The 18,983-nt window shown below is 49.8% G+C and overlaps 1 protein-coding gene across 1 annotated transcript in view; it reads right to left on the bottom strand.

The window, feature by feature from the left end:
• spg21 (SPG21 abhydrolase domain containing, maspardin) overlaps positions 1–9,635 on the bottom strand; it is a 102,340-nt gene extending 92,705 nt beyond the window's left edge. Inside the window, exon 1 of the mRNA XM_072468826.1 lies at positions 9,500–9,635. The gene's annotated coding sequence lies outside the window, so the exon portion shown is untranslated. The remainder of the gene's footprint in view (positions 1–9,499) is intronic.
• Positions 9,636–18,983: the final 9,348 nt, after the last annotated feature.

The following is an 18,983-nucleotide window of genomic DNA, read 5'->3' as shown; positions in this document are numbered from 1 at the left end:
AGCAATAGAGCAGTCAGGATAAAATTGTTTCACTTGGTTAGTGGCAGAAGGTGTAGAGGCGACATGAGGAAGAACTTTTTTTACGCAGAGGGTAGTGGGAGTCTGGAATTCGCTGTGGTGGAGGCAGAGACCCTAAACTAAAAAGTACCTGGATCCACACCTTAAGTGCTGTAAGCTACAAAGCTACGGGCCAGGTGCAGGAAGGTGGAATTAGAAAGGGCACCTAGATGTCCTTGGGCTGGCATAGACAAGAAGGGCCAAATAACCTCCTTCTGTGCTGTTACCTTTTCTATGGTTCCAGGGTCCTAAACCTAAAACCTTCCCTCCTGCACCATCTCTTCAGCCACACATTCATCTGGATGAATCTCTTATTTCAATACTTAATAATTTTGTCAACTGCCTTATATTGAAGTCCAACGATCCTTATGCCATAGGAATTTGTTTTTCTCTTATAAATTTAGAGTACCAAATTATTTTTTCCCAATTAAGGGGCAATCACTGCCCCTTAAGTAACCAATGTTCTCTGTTGATGATTCTTTTGTCTACTGTGTACGTTCCCTCGGCCGCAGAAAAATACTTTTCGCTGTACTTCGGTACATGTGACAATAAATCAAATCAAATTTAGTGTGGCCAATCTACCTAACCTACACATCTTTGGGTTGCAGCGGTGAAACCCACGCAGACACGGGGAGAATGTGCAAACTCCACACAGAGTGACCCGGGGCCGGAATTGAACCCGGGTCCTCAGTGCCTGTGCTGCTCCTGCCACAGGAACATTTTCATGAAAATTTATCATTTTGAGTACCTCTATTAAATCTCTGCTGAACAAACTACCTGCTGACCTTGTGGGTTTGAGACCCAAAAATTGCCAGCTGCATTTCCCACATTTATAACAATAACTATTATTCATCGTTTGTAAGGCATTTTGGGATGTCCTCTCTCCTTCACCTCTCAGATTGCAAAAGACACAATATATAAATTCAAGTCATAAATGCAACCAGCCAGGGGCCGGTTTAGCTCAGTTGGCTGGACAGCTGATTTGTGATGCAGAGTGAGGCCAACAGCGTGGGTTCAATCCCCTTAACGTATGAGGTTATTCATGAAGGCCCCGCCTTCTCAACCTTGCCCCTCAGGTTAAATCACCACCAGTCAGCTCTCCCCTCAAAGGGCAAAGCAGCCTGTGGTCATCGGGGATTATGGCAACTTTTCCTTTACTTTCACTGATATAAATGCAAGTATTTGCATCTTGCTCTTTATCTTCTCTACTCTGAAGGAAAACCCCAGCTCCTCAGGTACCCCCACAATACTGAAGTTCTCACCCTGGAACCATGTTAGGAAATCTTGCGGGTCTCTGAATGACTTGGCCAATTTTCACAAGCAACACGAGTGTCTGGTAGCATTCCAAGGCCTCAGAGCCAATCCATATACATATGTAAACCCGACAAAGAGCTAGAATAGTCATTCTTAAGAAGTGTATCTATATCAACAAAATCCTAAATGATTGATCCAAATTTATATCCATTGCACCTGCCACTCAACATGACCAGACAGTTGTGCTCAAAAGCAAGCTATAAACGCTCATTGGATTGCGCAAGAGCAACAGGCAATACATATAATAGGACTCATCCTCATAGCTCACTGTGTACATGTGCTTACAGAGTGCCCAAGACACTTAAAAGCGATGTGCCCTTATGTCCTATGTTATCAATGGCCGTTTCTATTCAACATGAATTGGCCAAATAGTTGGGCGAGTTCTTACAACCAGTGTTGAGCATTCTTTTCCACATGCAAATGTAAAGGAATCTCTCTCATTGTAAAGACCATTCAGGACTTGCAAATCATAGCGATGTCATGTCCGTGTGCTTATTTGACATTATGAGCCTGTTCACCAATATACCACTCAAGGCAACCACAGACATTTATATTGCGACACTATATCATAGCAATCTAGATGCACACCCCTTGTGTGTGCCAGTATTCATTAAACTCAAGCTCAGCAACTCACACAATTGAGTTCAGATTGAATGATGCCATGTCTACCAAATAGGTGTTGCCATAGGATCGCCTTTCCGACCAGCTCGCATATCTTTTTTTTTTAATAAATATTTTTATTCTCCTCCTTACATTTTCATCAAAATTTACACCCAGCAACAAACCATCAACGGTAACAAATACAATGTCAACCACCTGGTCAACAATTCCTCCCTCCCACCATCCCCCAACATTTTAAATACAAACATCAAGGAATCCACCAATACATAGTCGCCAACAACATACACAGTCCAACCGCGCCCCCCCCCCCCCAAAATGTTCAATGTCATCCAATTCTTGAAAGTGCACAATAAACATAGCCCATGAATCGTAGAACTCTTCCATCCTTCCCCGCAACTCAAACTTCACCTTCTCGAGTGTTAAAAACTCCAAAAGAGGGCAGCACGGTGGCGCAGTGGTTAGCCCTGCAGCCTCACGGCATGGAGGTCCCAGGTTCGATCCCGGCTCTGGGTCACTGTCCGTGTGGAATTTGCACATTCTACCCGTGTTTGCGTGGGTTTTGCCCCCACAACCCAAAGATGTGCAGTCTAGGTGGATTGGCCACGCTAAATTGTCCCTTAATTGGAAAAAATTAATTGGGTACACTAAATTTTTTTTTTAAACTCCAACAGATCCCCCATGCAAGGGCACAGGGTGGAGAAACTGACTTCCACCCCAACAGGACCCGCCTTTCGGTGATCAGCGAGGCGAAGGCTAAAACATCTGGCTCCGCACCCACTTCCAACCGGCCGATCCAATACCCTGAATATGGCCTCCTGAGGGCCCGGCTCAAGCCTCACATGTACCACATACCACCTTCGAAATTACCCTGAACACCTCCCCCCAATACCCCTCCAGGTTTGGACAAGGCCGAAACATATGAACGTGGTTTGTGGGTCCCCCCCACAGTGTTCATAAACACCCTCTACCCCCCCTCAAAGAGTTGGTTCACCCTTGCCTTTGTGAGGTGCGCCCCATTACACAGCTCCAGGGTCCCAGGTTCGATTCCGGCTTGGGTCACTGTCTGTGCGGAGTCTGCACATCCTCCCCGAGTGTGCGTGGGTTTCCTCCGGGTGCTCCGGTTTCCTCCCATAGTCCAAAGATGTGCAGGTTAGGTGGATTGGCCATGATAAATTGCCCTTAGTGTCCAAAATTGCCCTTAGTGTTGGATGGGGTTACTGGGTTATGGGGATAGGGTGGAGGTGTTAACCTTGGGTAGGGTGCTCTTTCCAAGAACCGGTGCAGACTCGATGGGCTGAATGGCCTCCTTCTGCACTGTAAATTCTATGCTAATCTATGATACACCATCTTCAGCTGTGTCAGCCCCAACCTCACGCACAAAGTTGAGGCATTCACCCTCCGGAACACCACAACCTATTCTCCATGACCTCTCCCAACCCTTCCTCCCACTTTGCCTTAATTCCCTCCAGCGGTGCATTCTCTTCTCCTAGAATCACCCCCATAAATCGCCGACACCATCCCCTTCTCCATTCACCCTGTCGTCAGCACCTCCTCCAACAGCGTGGAGGCCTGCGCCACAGAAAGTTCTGTATCGCCTTCTTCATGAAATCTCGGACCTGCATATACCTAAACATTTCCCCCTGCCCCAAACCCTATTTCGCCCCAGCTCCTTCAATCCCGCAAACCAGCCCCCTAGAAACAAATCCTTTAATGTCCTGACTCTCTTCTCCTCCCATCTACGAAAACTCCCATCCCACTTCCCTGGCTCAAATCTGTGATTCCCCCGAATTGGCATTTCCCTTCACCCCACCCCCAGCCTAAAGTGTTGGCGCAACTGCCTCACGATTTTCAACGTCGCTACTACTATGGACTCCGAGTATTTCCCCGGGGCCATCGGGAGTGGCGCTGTTGCCAACGCCCTCAGCCCCGACCCTCTACACAGACTGTCCCCCATTCTAACCCACTGGGAGTCCCCCCTCCAACCCAACTCCTCACCTTCTCCGCGTTTGCCATCCAGTAATAATATAGTAAATTCGGAAGAGCCAAACTGCCGTCCTCTCTGCAACGGCACCTTCCTAATCCTAGCCACCTCCCCCCCCCCCCCCCCCCCCCCCCCCCATATAAACAAGGTAATCATCTTTTCAACCTCCTTGAAAAATGCCTTTGGCAGGACGATTGGCAGGCACTGAAAAATAAAGAATTGCGGCAACAGGTTCATTTTAATTGCCTGTACCCGACCTGCCAGTGACAGAGGGAGAGCATCCCACCTTGCCAGATCAGCCTTCACCCCCCCCCCCCACCAGACTAGTAATGTTGTACCTACAGGGGGGGGGGGGGGAAGAGCCCCTCTCAATCCCGTGCCACCTGCACCCCCAGTTTCACAAACATCTTTGCTGGGTTCCATGAGAGATGAGTGTTCGATGGAGTTACACCTAACCACCTACCTACCCCTCGTACATTCCCGATATGTGGGTGATACGTTTGCTATATTTCAATCTGCAGCTGCATGTAAACTTTTCTTTCCACACATTAATGGGCTCTATATTGCTCTCAAATTTAGTTTTGAAATGGATCAGAGGACGAGCTCCCTTTCCTTGATATGCTAGTTGAGAAATCTGCCAGGGGGTTCCCAACTACTGTCCATCTTCACTGGTCAATATACGGGTTTGGATTCTTACAGTTCCATATACTATAAGATTGATCTTATCGCAACCCTCATAAATAGGGCCCGAGCCACTTGCTCACCGTGCAAGCTTGCTGCTGAAAAAGGGCACATCAAAGACATCATGTGGGATAATGGCTAACCTGATCAGATGATTGCTCAGTGTAATTCTTAGCACACTGAGAATTGTTTAGCAAGTATTGTTCAATCGTAAAATCACATCTAATGTTGGACACTGTGTGAGGAGTTTTGCAAGCACGGGTTGGACAAGGTCAGTCGTTGGCCTGTGCGAACAGCTGAACGCTGTTTGATATGATCTGCCAGTCTTTGGGACATAAGCAGATTCATGAACAGGCCCAAGGCTGTCACTTTCCATCCTGAAAATTGCCCGGTGTACCTGAGATCACCCTGGAAGGGTCACATATCTCACAAAGTTGAGAAACAGGTGATATTAGCTGCTTCACACTTCTACTACTATACAATAGATACACAGGTGGTATTCAACACCAGCAGGATGACGCCGTCAAGCCAAAAAGACATTCTGTCTATCACACAAATGAGTAACATAACAGCACTCTGGCACTGAAATTTGAATCCTATGTATAGAACATAGAACAGTACAGCACAGAACAGGCCCTTCGGCCCTCGATGTTGTGCCGAGCTTTGTCCGAAACTAAGATCAAGCTATCCCACTCCCTGTCATTCTGGTGCCATGTGCCTCTCCAATAACCGCTTGAAAGTTCCTAAAGTGTCCGACTCCACTATCACTGCAGGCAGTCCATTCCACACTCTAATCACTCTCCGAGTAAAGAACCTACTTCGGACATCCCTCCTATATCTCCCACCCCGAACCTTATAGTTATGCCCCCTTGTAACAGCTACATCCACCTGAGGAAATAGTCTCAACGTCCACTCTATCTATCCCCCTCAGCATCGTATAAACCTCTATTAAGGGCAGCACGGTAGCATTGTGGATAGCACAATTGCTTCACAGCTCCAGGGTCCCAGGTTCGATTCCGGCTTGGGGCACTGTCTGTGCGGAGTCTGCACATCCTCCCCGTGTGTGAGTGGGTTTCCTCCAGGTGCTCCGGTTTCCTCCCACAGTCCAAAGATGTGCAGGTTAGGTGGATTGGCCATGATAAATTGACCTTAGTGTCCAAAATTGCCCTTAGTGTTGGGTGGGGTTACTGGGTTATGGGGATAGGGTGGAGGTGTTGACCTTGGGTAGGGTGCTCTTTCCAAGAGCCGGTACAGACTCGATGGGCCGAATGGCCTCCTTCTGCACTGTAAATTCTATGATTAAGTCGCCTCTCATCCTCCTTTGCTCCAATGAGAAAAGCCCTAGCTCTCTCAACCTTTCCTCATATGACCTACCCTCCAATCCAGGCAGCATCCTGGTAAGTCTCCTTTGCACCCTTTCCAATGCTTCCACATCCTTCCTATAATGAGGTGCCCAGAACTGCACACAATACTCCAAATGTGTAGGACCCACACAGCTCCGGGTTCTTGACCCGCTTCAGAATCAGCAAATCGTGGCCTGTGATATGTCCCAAAGACTGGCAGATCATATCAAACAGCGTTCAGCTGTTCGCACAGCGCAACGACTGACCTTGTCCAACCCGTGCTTGCAAAACTCCTCACACAGTGTCCAACATTAGATGTGATTTTACGATTGAACAACACTTGCTAAACAATTCTCAGTGTGCTAAGAATTACACTGACAACCCGGTGTGGTTCACTTATATATGCTAGAAGCTACGTATATTGATACACAAGGTGCATTTTGCAGACAAAAAGAACATGTGCACAAATAGTGCATTTTTTAACTTTATAAATAGGCAACAGCTTCCCTGGGCAATGCTTTGACCAGAGTCAAGTTTAAAGTTGAACAAAGCTCATCAGTTAACTATCAGTTATCTGTTAACTGGTGCATTTTCCATGGCCACATCGCCACCAATCAGAGTCCACATGGCAACCAATTAGCACTCTCTTATCAAGTCGTATGAATTGTTCCCTTTACAATTTGGTTTTATGCCAATTTATCCAGATGAGTGCAAGATAAAAGCATTGACAACATGTAATAATAATAGTAATAGCTTATTGTCACAAGTAGGCTTCAATTAAGTTACTGTGAAAAGCCCGTAGTCGGCACATTCCTGCACCTGTTCGGGGAGGCCAGTACAGGAATTGAACCCACGCTGCTGCCTTGTTCTGCATGACAAACCAGCTGTTTCGCCACTGTGCTAAACCAGCCCTTATGTTGGCACATAGCAGGATATTTAAAAATCAGAAGGGATCAGGTAAAGACAACATGGATTGCGAAAAGGAAATCATGTTCGACTAATTTACTAGAGCTTTTAGGAAGTAACCAGCATGGAGAATAAAGGGGAAGTTGCACTTAGATATCCAAAAGGCATTTGAGAAGCTAACAAACGTTTCTACACAAGTCAAGAGGTGTCAGTGATAACCCATCAGCACGGACAAAGGATTGATTCTTGGATAGCAGCCTTAATAGGTCTTTCAGAGGTTGGCAAGTTGTAACTACTGGAGTCAAAGGGATCAGAGCCAGGCCTCAGCTATTCACATTCTATATCCAGAAGGAGAATGTCTAATACATGCCTTTGACATCCAAGAGACAACACAAAAGCAGTAGACTATTTAAATCACACTATCCCCTCACAACCCTGGCTCTCTCTCCTCCCTCCCCCCCCCCCCCCCCCCCCCCCCGCCCCAACCCCAACACAGGGCGGCTCTCTCCTCACCCCCTCTCTTCCCCCCCCCCCCCAACACCCGCCGGGCTCTCTCGCCTCTCTGCCCCGCCCTCCAAACACCCACCGGGCTCTCTCTTTCTTCACCCCAACCCCCGCCGGGCTCACTCTCCTCTTCCCCCGGCCAGGCTCTCTCCTCACCCTCTCTCCCCCCAACACCCGCTGGGCTCGCCCCCACTCCCCCCAACATCTGCCGGGCTCTCTCTCCTCCTCTACCCCGACACCCGCCAGGCTCTATCTCCACCCCCGACAGGCTCTATCTCCACCCTCTACCCCCGACAGGCTCTATCTCCACCCCCTCCCCCCTGCCAGGCTCTATCTCCACCCCCTCCCCCCTGCCAGGCTCTATCTCCACCCCCTCCCCCCTGCCAGGCTCTATCTCCACCCCCTCCCCCCTGACACCCGCCAGGCTCTATCTCCACCCCCCCACCCCTGACACCCACCAGGCTCTACCTCCACCCCCCCCCCCGACAGGCTCTACCCCCACCCCCTGACACCCGCCAGGCTCTATCTCCACCCCCTCCAGGCTCTATCTCCACCCCCCCCCCCGACACCCGCCAGGCTCTACCCCCACCCCCTGACACCCGCCAGGCTCTATCTCCACCCCCTCCAGGCTCTATCTCCACCCCCTCCCCCCGACACCCGCCAGGCTCTATCTCCACCCCCCCCCCCCCCCGACACCCGCCAGGCTCTATCTCCACCCCCCCCCACCCCTGACACCCGCCAGGCTCTACCTCCACCCCCCCCCCCCCCACACCCGCCAGGCTCTAGCCCCACCCCCTGACACCCGCCAGGCTCTATCTCCACCCCCTCCAGGCTCTATCTCCACCCCCTCCAGGCTCTATCTCCACCCCCTCCAGGCTCTATCTCCACCCCCCCCCCCCCCACACCCGCCAGGCTCTATCTCCACCCCCCGACACCCGCCAGGCTCTACCCCCACCCCCTGACACCCGCCAGGCTCTATCTCCACCCCCTCCAGGCTCTATCTCCACCCCCTCCCCCCGACACCCGCCAGGCTCTATCTCCACCCCCCCCCCCCCGACACCCGCCAGGCTCTATCTCCACCCCCCCCCCCCGACACCCGCCAGGCTCTATCTCCACCCCCCCCCACCCCTGACACCCGCCAGGCTCTACCTCCACCCCCCCCCCCCCCACACCCGCCAGGCTCTAGCCCCACCCCCTGACACCCGCCAGGCTCTATCTCCACCCCCTCCAGGCTCTATCTCCACCCCCCCCCCCCCCACACCCGCCAGGCTCTATCTCCACCCCCCGACACCCGCCAGGCTCTATCTCCACCCCCCGCCAGGCTCTACCCACCGCTGACACCCGCCAGGCTCTACCCCCCCCCCCCCCCCCCCCGACACCCGCCAGGCTCTTTCTCCACACCCTCACCCCCAACACCACCCGCCGGGCACGCGCGCCCCCAACACCACCCGCCGGGCACGCGCGCCCCCAACACCCGCCGGGCACGCGCGCCCCCAACACCCGCCGGGCACGCGCGCCCCCAACACCCGCCGGGCACGCATGCCCCCAACACCCGCCGGGAGCGCGCCCCCAACACCCGCCGGGAGCGCGCCCCCAACACCCGCCGGGAGCGCGCCCCCAACACCCGCCGGGCGCCCCCGCCCCGCCCCGCCCCCAAACAGTCGGGCGCGCCCGCCCCGCCCCAAACAGCCGGGCGCGGCGCCCGCCCCGCCCCCAAACAGCCGGGCGCGGCGCCCGCCCCGCCCCCAAACAGCCGGACGCGGCGCCCGCCCCGCCCCCAAACAGCCGGACGCGGCGCCCGCCCCGCCCCCAAACAGCCGGACGCGCCCCCCGCCCCGCCCCCAAACAGCCGGACGCGCCCCCCGCCCCCAAACAGCCAGACGGGCGCGCCCCCAAACAGCCAGACGGGCGCGCCCCCAAACAGCCAGACGGGCGCGCCCCCAAACAGCCAGACGGGCGCGCCCCGCCCCCAAACACCCGCCGGGCGCGCGCGCCCCGCCCCCAAACACCCGCCGGTCGGGCGCGCCCTCCGCCCCACACCCACCGGGCGCGCGTGCCCCTCTCTCCCCAAAACCGCCCGGTGCGCGCTCACCTCAGTCCCGTTGAACTGAACGCGACCGGAAGCAGTTGTCCCGTGACCAGCCCGAGCTGCACATCCGGGGCTGATTAATGGGCGGTTCGTTCGGTAGGCGGGGCTATCGTTGGTGCGGCCCCGCCCCCTGGAGCTGAAGTCCCTAGAGTGAGAGTCACCATGGAGATGTATGAGTGAGGCCTGCTCCATCCTGTAGTCGGAGCCACTCTTGCACCTTGTCTGAAGCAATAGGAGAAAATGTGAGAGTTGCCCTGACTGAAGCCGATGATGTCAGCATACTTTATCCTATCAAATCCTTTAAATACCTGAAATGAAAATATGAACAGAAAATGTTGGCGAAATTCAGTCGGTCTGAAAAGTATCTGTGGAGTAAGAGACAAAGGCTGGAATTACTGGGGGAAATGCACTGGGCAAATTATTGGATAGGTACATGGATTACGGTAGAATGATGGGTTGTAGATTAATTTGTTCTTAATCTAGGACAAAAGTTCGGCACAACATTGTGGGCCGAAGGGCCTGTCCTGTGCTGTATTTTTCTATGTTCTATTGTCTCAACCGATTTAGGCAATGGCAAGTTGAGATACACTGGGATGTACACAGCTGTCTGCACCTCACTGTGATTTAAAGGTGACTTTTCGTCATGGAGTTTTACAGCGTGAAAAGAGGTCCTTCGTGTCTGTGCTGGTCATCATGCACCTATCTATTTTAAAAATTAATTTAGAGTACCCAATTAATTTTTTCCAATTATGGGGCAATTTAGCATGGCCAGTCCACCTAACCTGCACATCTTTTGAGGTGTGGGGGCGAAACCCACGCAGACACGGAGAGAATGTGCAAACTCCACACGGACAGTGACCCAGAGCCGGGATCGAACCTGGAACCTCGGCGCCGTGAGGCAGCAGTGCTAACCACTGCGCCATCGTGCTGCCCTTGAGACAGCAGAACTGCGCCAGCGTGCCACCCAAGCACCTATGCTAATCCCATTTCCCAACACTTGGTCCGTAGCCTTGTATGTGTTTCAAGTGCTCGTCTAAATGCTTCTTAAATTGTGAGGATTCTTGCCTCTACCACCCTTTCAGGCAGTAATTTCCAGATTCCCACCACCATCTGGGTGAAAAAGGTTTCCTCAAATCCTCAATAAATCCCGCACCCCTTACTTTAAATCTTTGACCTTTGGTTATTGGCCCCTCAACTAAGGGAAAAAGTTTATTTCCATCTATCCTATCTATGTCCCTCATAAACAGGTCCCCCCTCAGCCTTCTCTGGTGTAAGGAGAACAAACTCAGCCTATCCAGTCTCCAGTGACCAAACTGCCACATGAGGCCCTAGCTGAATTGATACTGGCTGTCTACAAGAGCACTCAAGTCAACACATAAACTCTTTATTGCTATATGGACTTTGTGATTACCCATTCACGTTTACATAAAAAAATAAGACCATGCTATGAAAATATAACGAATTTCCAGACACACGGATCAACTTTGCAGCAGGATGAAGGACAGACAAAAGAAGCCGTCAGATTCCATAATGGGCGACTAGCTGGTCAGATGAGAGTGTTTCAGAGGACAATGAATCTTGATTGAATCATTCAGGATAAACAGGAGTATCCTGTTTTTTCTCCATTAACAAGTTAGGGTCTGGATGGGACAATAGACCTCAGGTCAATTGTATACCTATGGCTCAATGCTAGCAGACCTGTGTAAAGGAAGGAACATTGGAACAGATCTTCAGCGATAACGTGGGAGTCCCCCCAGGCACAATCAGGGCAAGAAGAAGGGACCATGGGTTTCAAAGCCCAGAGAAGATATCCACATCGAGTGATCATAGCCTGGCCAGCCTCCTTCACTGAGTGTGGGTAACACCTAGAGCTCAGTTGTAAATCTGAGCCGAATTTTGTGTGAGTGAGAGAATTGTGAATAAAATTGAGTTAAATTGTGAACCTGTTTTGTTATTTGTTCATCGTGCAAATAAGGGCACCGGAGTAAAAACAATAAACAGGTCAAAGTGTCTGTGATTTTACAGACACAATACCACTCCCATTCCCGTTGCAGCCTGAATGGTATTTGTAAAGACATCAGCAAAGTGAATACACCAGAAAAGCCTGATGGTTAAAAGAGCTAACTCTGCATCAGGCAAAGGACTGTGGGAGCAGCAAGACTGTGGGATTCTGCAGTGAAGAACAGACAGAGGAGCTGATTGGGCAGTGACTGTTGCTATGCCGTGAATAGACAGTGATTGGACAAAGACCCCTGTGTCGTGCTGCTGAGAGAAATACAACCTCCTGAGAGAGACACGACTCCCTGAGCATTCATGGCTAAAGAACTGTGATTGATTAATTCCTGTCCTGAGAGTATGTGACTGGAAGCATAATCAGTGTCAGCAAGATCTGTATAGGTAGAGACAAAGGAACTTCTGGCGTAACAACCTGCAGGAACAATCATCCATGAGAAGCCTTGGTCTGGGACTCAGAGGACATTGAAATCCACCAAGGGGGAGATTGATCTTAAAGGGTGGTATTTAGGTCCAAGTCGCGAGTTTTGGTACCTTTTGTAACACCGATTTTTGATACTTGGCATAATAGAGCTTTTGATATCTTTTATAGTGGAGTTTTGATACTTTTGTGGTAACATGGAGATTGTTGTACGATAATTTGAGTTTGAGTGTTTTGTACATAATGCTAGTTCAGTGTTCAAACTTTTTTTCCGGGGACCCATTTTTACCAACCGGCCAACCTTCGGGACCCAACCCGGCCGGCCTTCGCGACCCACGCTGGCCGACCTGCGCGACCCACCATTTTCTCTTACCTTGTTTGCTGCTGACAAAAATGGAGGAAATGGTTTTGGGTCCCTTTGGCCCTCGTACACGTTCCTCCAATGGAACCTGTTGGATGAAGGTGAAGCCTTCTGGTGTCGTAAAGTATGGAGTCCCCATCTGCCCAAAGTTCTGAATTTTTTTCCTGTAAAACTTTATCAAATAAAACCCCTCCCAAACTTGTAAAAAAAAAGAGTAAAATAAATAAAAAATGAAAAGCTGGCTGCTGCACGGGGATTTGCGCGATCGGGTGCGCCGTGGACAACGGCTCCGCGACCCTCCCGACACCTGCCCGCATCCCACCCGCGGGTCGCACCCCCGACTTTGAAGAACACTGCGCTAATTGATCCACATTTGAGGTGCAACACCATCTAGATTATTCATGTACACTACAAACAACAAGGGACCCACCACCAATCCTTGCCATGCATCCAAATCCCTGCGATACATCACTGGACACAGGCTTACAGTCACAAAAACAACCTTTGACCAATGCCCTCTGCTTCTTGTCACTAAGCCAGTTTTGGATCCTATTTGACAAATTGCCCTGGATCCTATGGGCTCTTACCTTCGTGATCAGTCTCCCATGAGGGACTTTGTCACAAGCCTTAATAAAGTCCATGTAGACTACATCAACTGCAATGCCCTCATCTACACACCTAGTCACCTTGAAAAAGCCAGCTGAAATTACTTCCTTCTCAATGCTAATCTTCAGATTTATCACTGTTCCCTCCCTGCTTTCTATACCTGTATTGTCCTTCTACGTAGTGTCATGGGAATGTCCCTTTAAGAAATGTTTGTCTTCTTAAATGGCTGCAGTGATGTCATTGTGTGGGTGGAGCTGGGCGATGGCTCTGGTTTTTATTTTCGTTTTGATACTGACAGCTCACCTCCTGCGTCCATTGACGATGTAGAAGCTCAAGCACAGTTGTGCAGAGAGACTCTCCCGGCATCTGACGAGAAGCTGCAGCAAATTCGTTGGTGACACGAGAAGATGCAACCTTGCTCCAGGTCATGCACAACCTTCAGCGTGGCTGGCGAAAAGGACGGTTCCCGCAGTTCCAAAACATCAAAACTGAACTGTCAGTAGTGGACGGATTGATATTGAGAAATGACAGAATCGTCATTCCACTAACGCTCAGGTCAGACATGCTCCGCAGGATTCATGAGGGACATCTCAGAATCGAAAAATGCAAAAGAAGAGCAAGGCAATCCGTGTACTGGCCTGGGATAAATGAGGACATTACAAACAAGATACTCGCATGTGATACGTGTCAAAAACATCAACCGGCACAATGCAAGGAGCCACTCCAGCAGCATGAGATGACTACGTCACCGTGGCACAAAGTTGGCATAGATTTGTTTCACTCCATGGGTCAAAACTATGTTCTTATCATTGACTATTACTCCAACTTTCCGGAAGTAATGAAACTCCCGGATCTCACGTCGCATCAGTTATCAAAGCCTGCAAGGAAACATTCTCGAGGCATGGTATTCCACAAACAGTAATTTTTTTTTTTTTTTTAATATATATTTATTCAAATTTTTCAACAAATTTTCAACAAACTCCCCCCCCCCCCCCAACAAATTCCACAAACAGTCATGTCCGATACTGGTCCTTGCTTTGGAATTCTCCAAGAAATACAACTTTAAACACGTGACATTGAGTCCACGCTTTCCCCAATCCAACAGCAAAGTAGAGAAAGGTGTACACATTATCAAACAACTCATAAGCAAGGCCACTGACTCGAATTCTGACATACACTTGGCTCTATTATCATACAGATTATCACTGTTGAGCTCAGGGATATCACCAGCTCAAATGCACTTCAATCGAGATGTGAGAACAACGGTACCAGCGTTACACTTCAGCAATCCGGATCACTCACAAGTGCTTGACAAGATACAACACCAACGTCACAAACAAAAGCAGCACTATGACCGGCATGCAAAATCGCTGCAACCATTAGCGGTCAATGACATGGTTCGACTGCGACACCCAGGTGGAGGATGGCCCAACGCAGCAACAGTGCTATGACAAGCAGTGCCACGATCATACATGTAAAGTCCGACGAAAGTGTGCTGTTCAGACCACAATCGACGAGACCTGCTAAAGGTTCCACTTCCTGAACCTGTCTTTCCAACGTTAAATCTACAGGACTCACTCACTCGACAACACTTGACACCATCAGCCGATGAACAGACGGACATTAAAACCTCAGTGTCTCCATGCCCACTTAGGAGATCAACTCGAATCAGATGCACACTCAACTGTCTGAACCTGTGAACATTGGACTGATGCAATCATTGATTTCTGTAATTCATTTGCACATGATACCAACTAGGTTTGTTCCATTCTAGTAACAACACTGAAACTATGTAAAAAAAAAAGGAAAAAGAAAAAAGGCAGGATGTAGTGATCTTTACATGGGTATGTACATAGGGGGGTTAATGGGAAATTGAAAGATCACTAAGGGGCAGCACTGGCAGGTATAAAAGCCAGGCGCAAGCGGCTCTCTGCCTCTCTTGCCGATTAGACTGTGACGAGAGCAGGTGCATAGATCTAGCTCAGAGCTACTAGTGTGGTCAGATATAGCTACTGTATATAAACATTGTAACCTTTCTACAGGTATTGATCTTAAAGTAAGAACGCACGCAGTTGTCAAATTCTGTTACACAATAAACTTTTCAATACCTCTGGACGACTTTGAGCCTTCTTCATCAAGGTGCAGAAAGCATCTGCTGCAACTGGATTGAGTAACGCATGTTACATACAGTAGTGCTACCAAATACACTACAGTAAGGTAACAAAAGAGAGGCCATTCGACCCTTTGGGTTTATATTGACCCCCTGGGTCCTCTCTCCACCTATCCCCTTAACTCCATAATCCTACATAACCTGCACATCTTTGGACATTAAAGGGGCAATGTTCAACTAAATTTCAACTGAGGGATATCGGAAACAACAACGGTAAGTCCTCTTATTAACATCTGGGGGCTTGTGCAAAATTGGGAGAGCTGCCTCACAGACTATTCAAACAACAGCCTGATACAGTCGTTTTTACAGAATCATACTGTACACATAATGTCCCAGACACCACCTTCACCACCCTTGGTGGTAGAGTGATACACAATCGGGAGAGAGATGCCCAGGCAGTACTCTGGACACTGAAGTCTCACGGCATCAGGTCAAATGTGGGCAAGGAAACCACTTGCTAATTTTCACACACCCCCCCCCCCCCCCGCCCCGCCCGCATGCTCCTCAGCTGATAAATCAGTACTCCTTCCTGTTGAACACCACTTGGTAGAAGCACTGCGGGTGGTGTTGCTAACTTTTGGTTGGCTCTTAAATGTTGCCCGTTGTGTCTTTACTTAATTTGCTCTGTTTCTATAACCTTTTGCTCTAGAGTCGCAAGGTATCTTTATGATACCGCCACGAGGTTCAAGTTCAAGTACTGATCAATAACTCGACACACCAATTAGTAAGATTCAAATCAAAACACATTTATTATACACAGTCAATCACTATTCAGGCATAAAGCTCTACTTACTAGACTATCTCTAACACTAAAAGGCCTATACTTAGTTTTGGGACTGGCCCAACAGGTCAGGGGAACAAATGGCCTTTCGTTCAATTCTGAGCCTGCAGGATTCAAAAGCTGGTATGGACTGGTAGCTAGGAGCGCCTATCTCGTAGCGTGCGTTGACTGGAGACTTACTTGGTTGATGCGGCAGCTAGGCAGTTCACTGTCAAGGGTTGGTTCGCGCTGCTGAGTGACCCTGCCAAGAAGGACGAATGGAACTTGGGGATGCGATTTTATAGTCCCCAGGGGCTTCTCGCCCCTTTGGGCGGACCCCGTACCTGGTTCCAAGTGATTGGACTAAGTTCTGATCACTTGGATCGATTTCTCCAATACTGGAGCTGTTCCCTGATCGCTGGGCGGTCCCTAAGTGTCTGTTGGCCTTTCTTTGTCTTGGCTCCTGCTGGCGCCGAGGAGTCTGGCTTTGCCTTATTCACTTTAAATGTTTCAATTGTTCCCGGGGATCGCTCATTAATATGCAGATGGTCGGTTGTTTCAGTGCTGTCTGGGTTTCTGCAAAGTCTAATACACAGGAAACTTTGCACTTGCTAGTTTTTCCAGGCTTGACTGAATTTCCCTGCAGTCTTTGCGGATCTCCATTTTAAAGTCGGGAAGTGGCCAACCCAGGTGGCTACAGCGGTAAGGCACAAAATGTACTCTGGTTGTGGGGACTTCAATGTCCATCATCAAGAGTGGCTCAGTAGTACCATCACAGGCCAAGCTGGCCGGGTCCAAAAGGACATAGCTGCTAGACTGGGACTGCAGCAGCTGGTGAGGGAACTGACAAGAGGGGAAAAAAATACTTGACTTCATCCTCACCAACCTGCCTAACTCAGATGCATTTATCCATGACAGTATTAGTAGGAGATGCTACCACACAGTCCTTGTGGAGGCAAAGTCCTGTCTTCACATTGAGGATACTCTCCATCATGTTGTGTGGCACTACCACCGTGCTAAATGGGATACACAGATCTAGCAACTCAAGGCTGGGCATCCATGAGATCCTGTAGGCCATCAGCAGCAACAGAATTCCACTCAACCACAATCTGTAACCTCATGGCCCATCATATTCCCCACTCTACCATTACCACTAAGCTGGAAGATCAGACCTGATTCAATGAAGAGTGCAGGAGAACATGCCAGGAGCAGCATCAGGCATAACTAAAAATAAGATCTCAACCTGATGAAGCTACAGAAGAGGACTATTTGTGTGCCAAACAGCATAAGCAGCAAATGTTAGACAGAGCTAAGCAATTCCACAAACAATGGATCAGATCAAAGTTCTGCAGTCCAGCCACATCCAGTGGGCTCAGTGTACCTGGACAGGGGCGAGATGGTTCAGGACGGGGTGACTGCAGGGCATAGATAGAATAGACAGAAATAAACGTTTCCCCTTGGTGGAGGGATCAATGACCAGGAAGCATTGAGTTAAGGTAAGGGGCAGGAGGTTTAGAGGGGATGTGAGGAAAAACATTTTCATCCAGAGGGTGGTGGGAGTTTGGAAGGGTGGTGGAGGCAGAGACCCTCATAACATTTAAGAAGTATTTAGATGTGCACTTGCAATCCCAGGGCTTACAAGTGCTGGAAAATAGGATTAGAATAGTCAGGTGTTTGTTTTTGACTGATGCAGACTCGATGGGCCAAAGGTCCTTTTCTGTGCTGTATGACAATTACTCTATGACTGTCTGTGTGGAGTTTGCATGTTCTCCTGTGTCTGCATGAGTTTCCTCCGGGTGCTCCGGTTTCCTCCCACAGTCCAACAATGTGCAGATTAGGTGGAATGGCCATTTTAAATTGCTCCTTAGTGTTCAAAGGTTAGGTGGGGTTACTGGGTTACGGGGATAGGCCTGGGGAATAGGCTAGGTAGGTGCTCTTTGGCAGGGTCAGTGTAGACTCAATGGACTCCTTGAGCATTATAATGATTCAATTGAACAAGTATAGGGCCAAAGCTCTCGAAAGGTTTATCAGAATTATTTGTTAATTCACTTATGTTGCGACTCTGGCTCAAGTGGGGCTGGAATTGACTGTGCCCTTGCCCAGGGTGCTGTTACAGAGGGTGGGAGGAGACATGTGTGGGATGGGTAAGTGTGGGAGGGGTCAATGTGTGAGAGGGGTGAGTGTGTGGGAAGTGCCAGTGAAGGAGGGATAGTTTGTAGGAGGGGTCATTTTGTGGAAACGGTCAGTATGGGAGGGGTCAGTGTGTGAGGGGTCAGTGTTTTTTTAAATTCTTTTATGGGATGTGGGCATTGCTGGTTAGGCCAGCATTTATTGCCTCATCCCTAGCTGCCCTTCAGAAAGTGGTGGTGAGCTGCCTTCTTGAACCGCTGTAGGTACAGCCACAGTGCTGTTAGGGAGGGAATTCCAGGATTTGGCTCAGCGACAGTGAAGAACAGTGATATATTCCCAAGTTGGGTGGTGAGTGATTTGGAGGGGAACCTCCAGGTGGTGGGTTTCCCGTGTATCTGCTGTTCTTGTCCTTCTAGATGGTGGTGGTCGAGGGTTTGGAAGGTGCTGCCTAAGGGACGTTGGCGAGTTCCTGCAGTACTTCTAGTAGATGGTACCCATGGCTGCTACTAAGAGTCGTTGGCGGAGGGACTGAATGTTTGTGGAAGGAGGAGCAAGCAAGCAGGCTGCTTTGTAAGTCTGTCCTTTAAAAACACTTGTCTTTGCAGGGGCAGGCCAGTCGATTTCGGCGGGAGAGGAGGAGCTGGTTTGTCAATTTCAGTGGGGGCAGTGCGGAAGTGAATGCTGGGAGGTAAGTCTGTCCTTTAAAAACACTTGTCTTTGCAGGGGCAGGCCAGTCGATTTCGGCGGGAGAGGAAGAGCTGGTTTGTCAATTTCAGCGGGGGCAGTGCGGAAGTGATTGCTGGGAGGTAAGTCTGTCCTTTAAAAACACTTACCTGGTCCCGTTTTCGGTCCCTCTTTTCTGTTTTTTAAAATATTTTAGTATTTAAGGCGGGAACAGGAAGTTCGACCCGCGGACTTCTGGGAAGACCCTCACCAATAAATTCTGGTGGAGAGGAAACCCGAGACACTACACGTGTAGTGTCTCCCACCCGCCCTCCTCCTCTAACCTAATAATAAAACCCATTG

This window comes from Scyliorhinus torazame, chromosome 12, assembly GCF_047496885.1.
Source record: "Scyliorhinus torazame isolate Kashiwa2021f chromosome 12, sScyTor2.1, whole genome shotgun sequence".
In the NCBI taxonomy this organism is placed as follows: domain Eukaryota; kingdom Metazoa; phylum Chordata; class Chondrichthyes; order Carcharhiniformes; family Scyliorhinidae; genus Scyliorhinus; species Scyliorhinus torazame.
The sequence above is the reverse complement of the archived record's forward strand: the minus strand, read 5'-3'. Positions and strand labels throughout refer to the sequence as shown.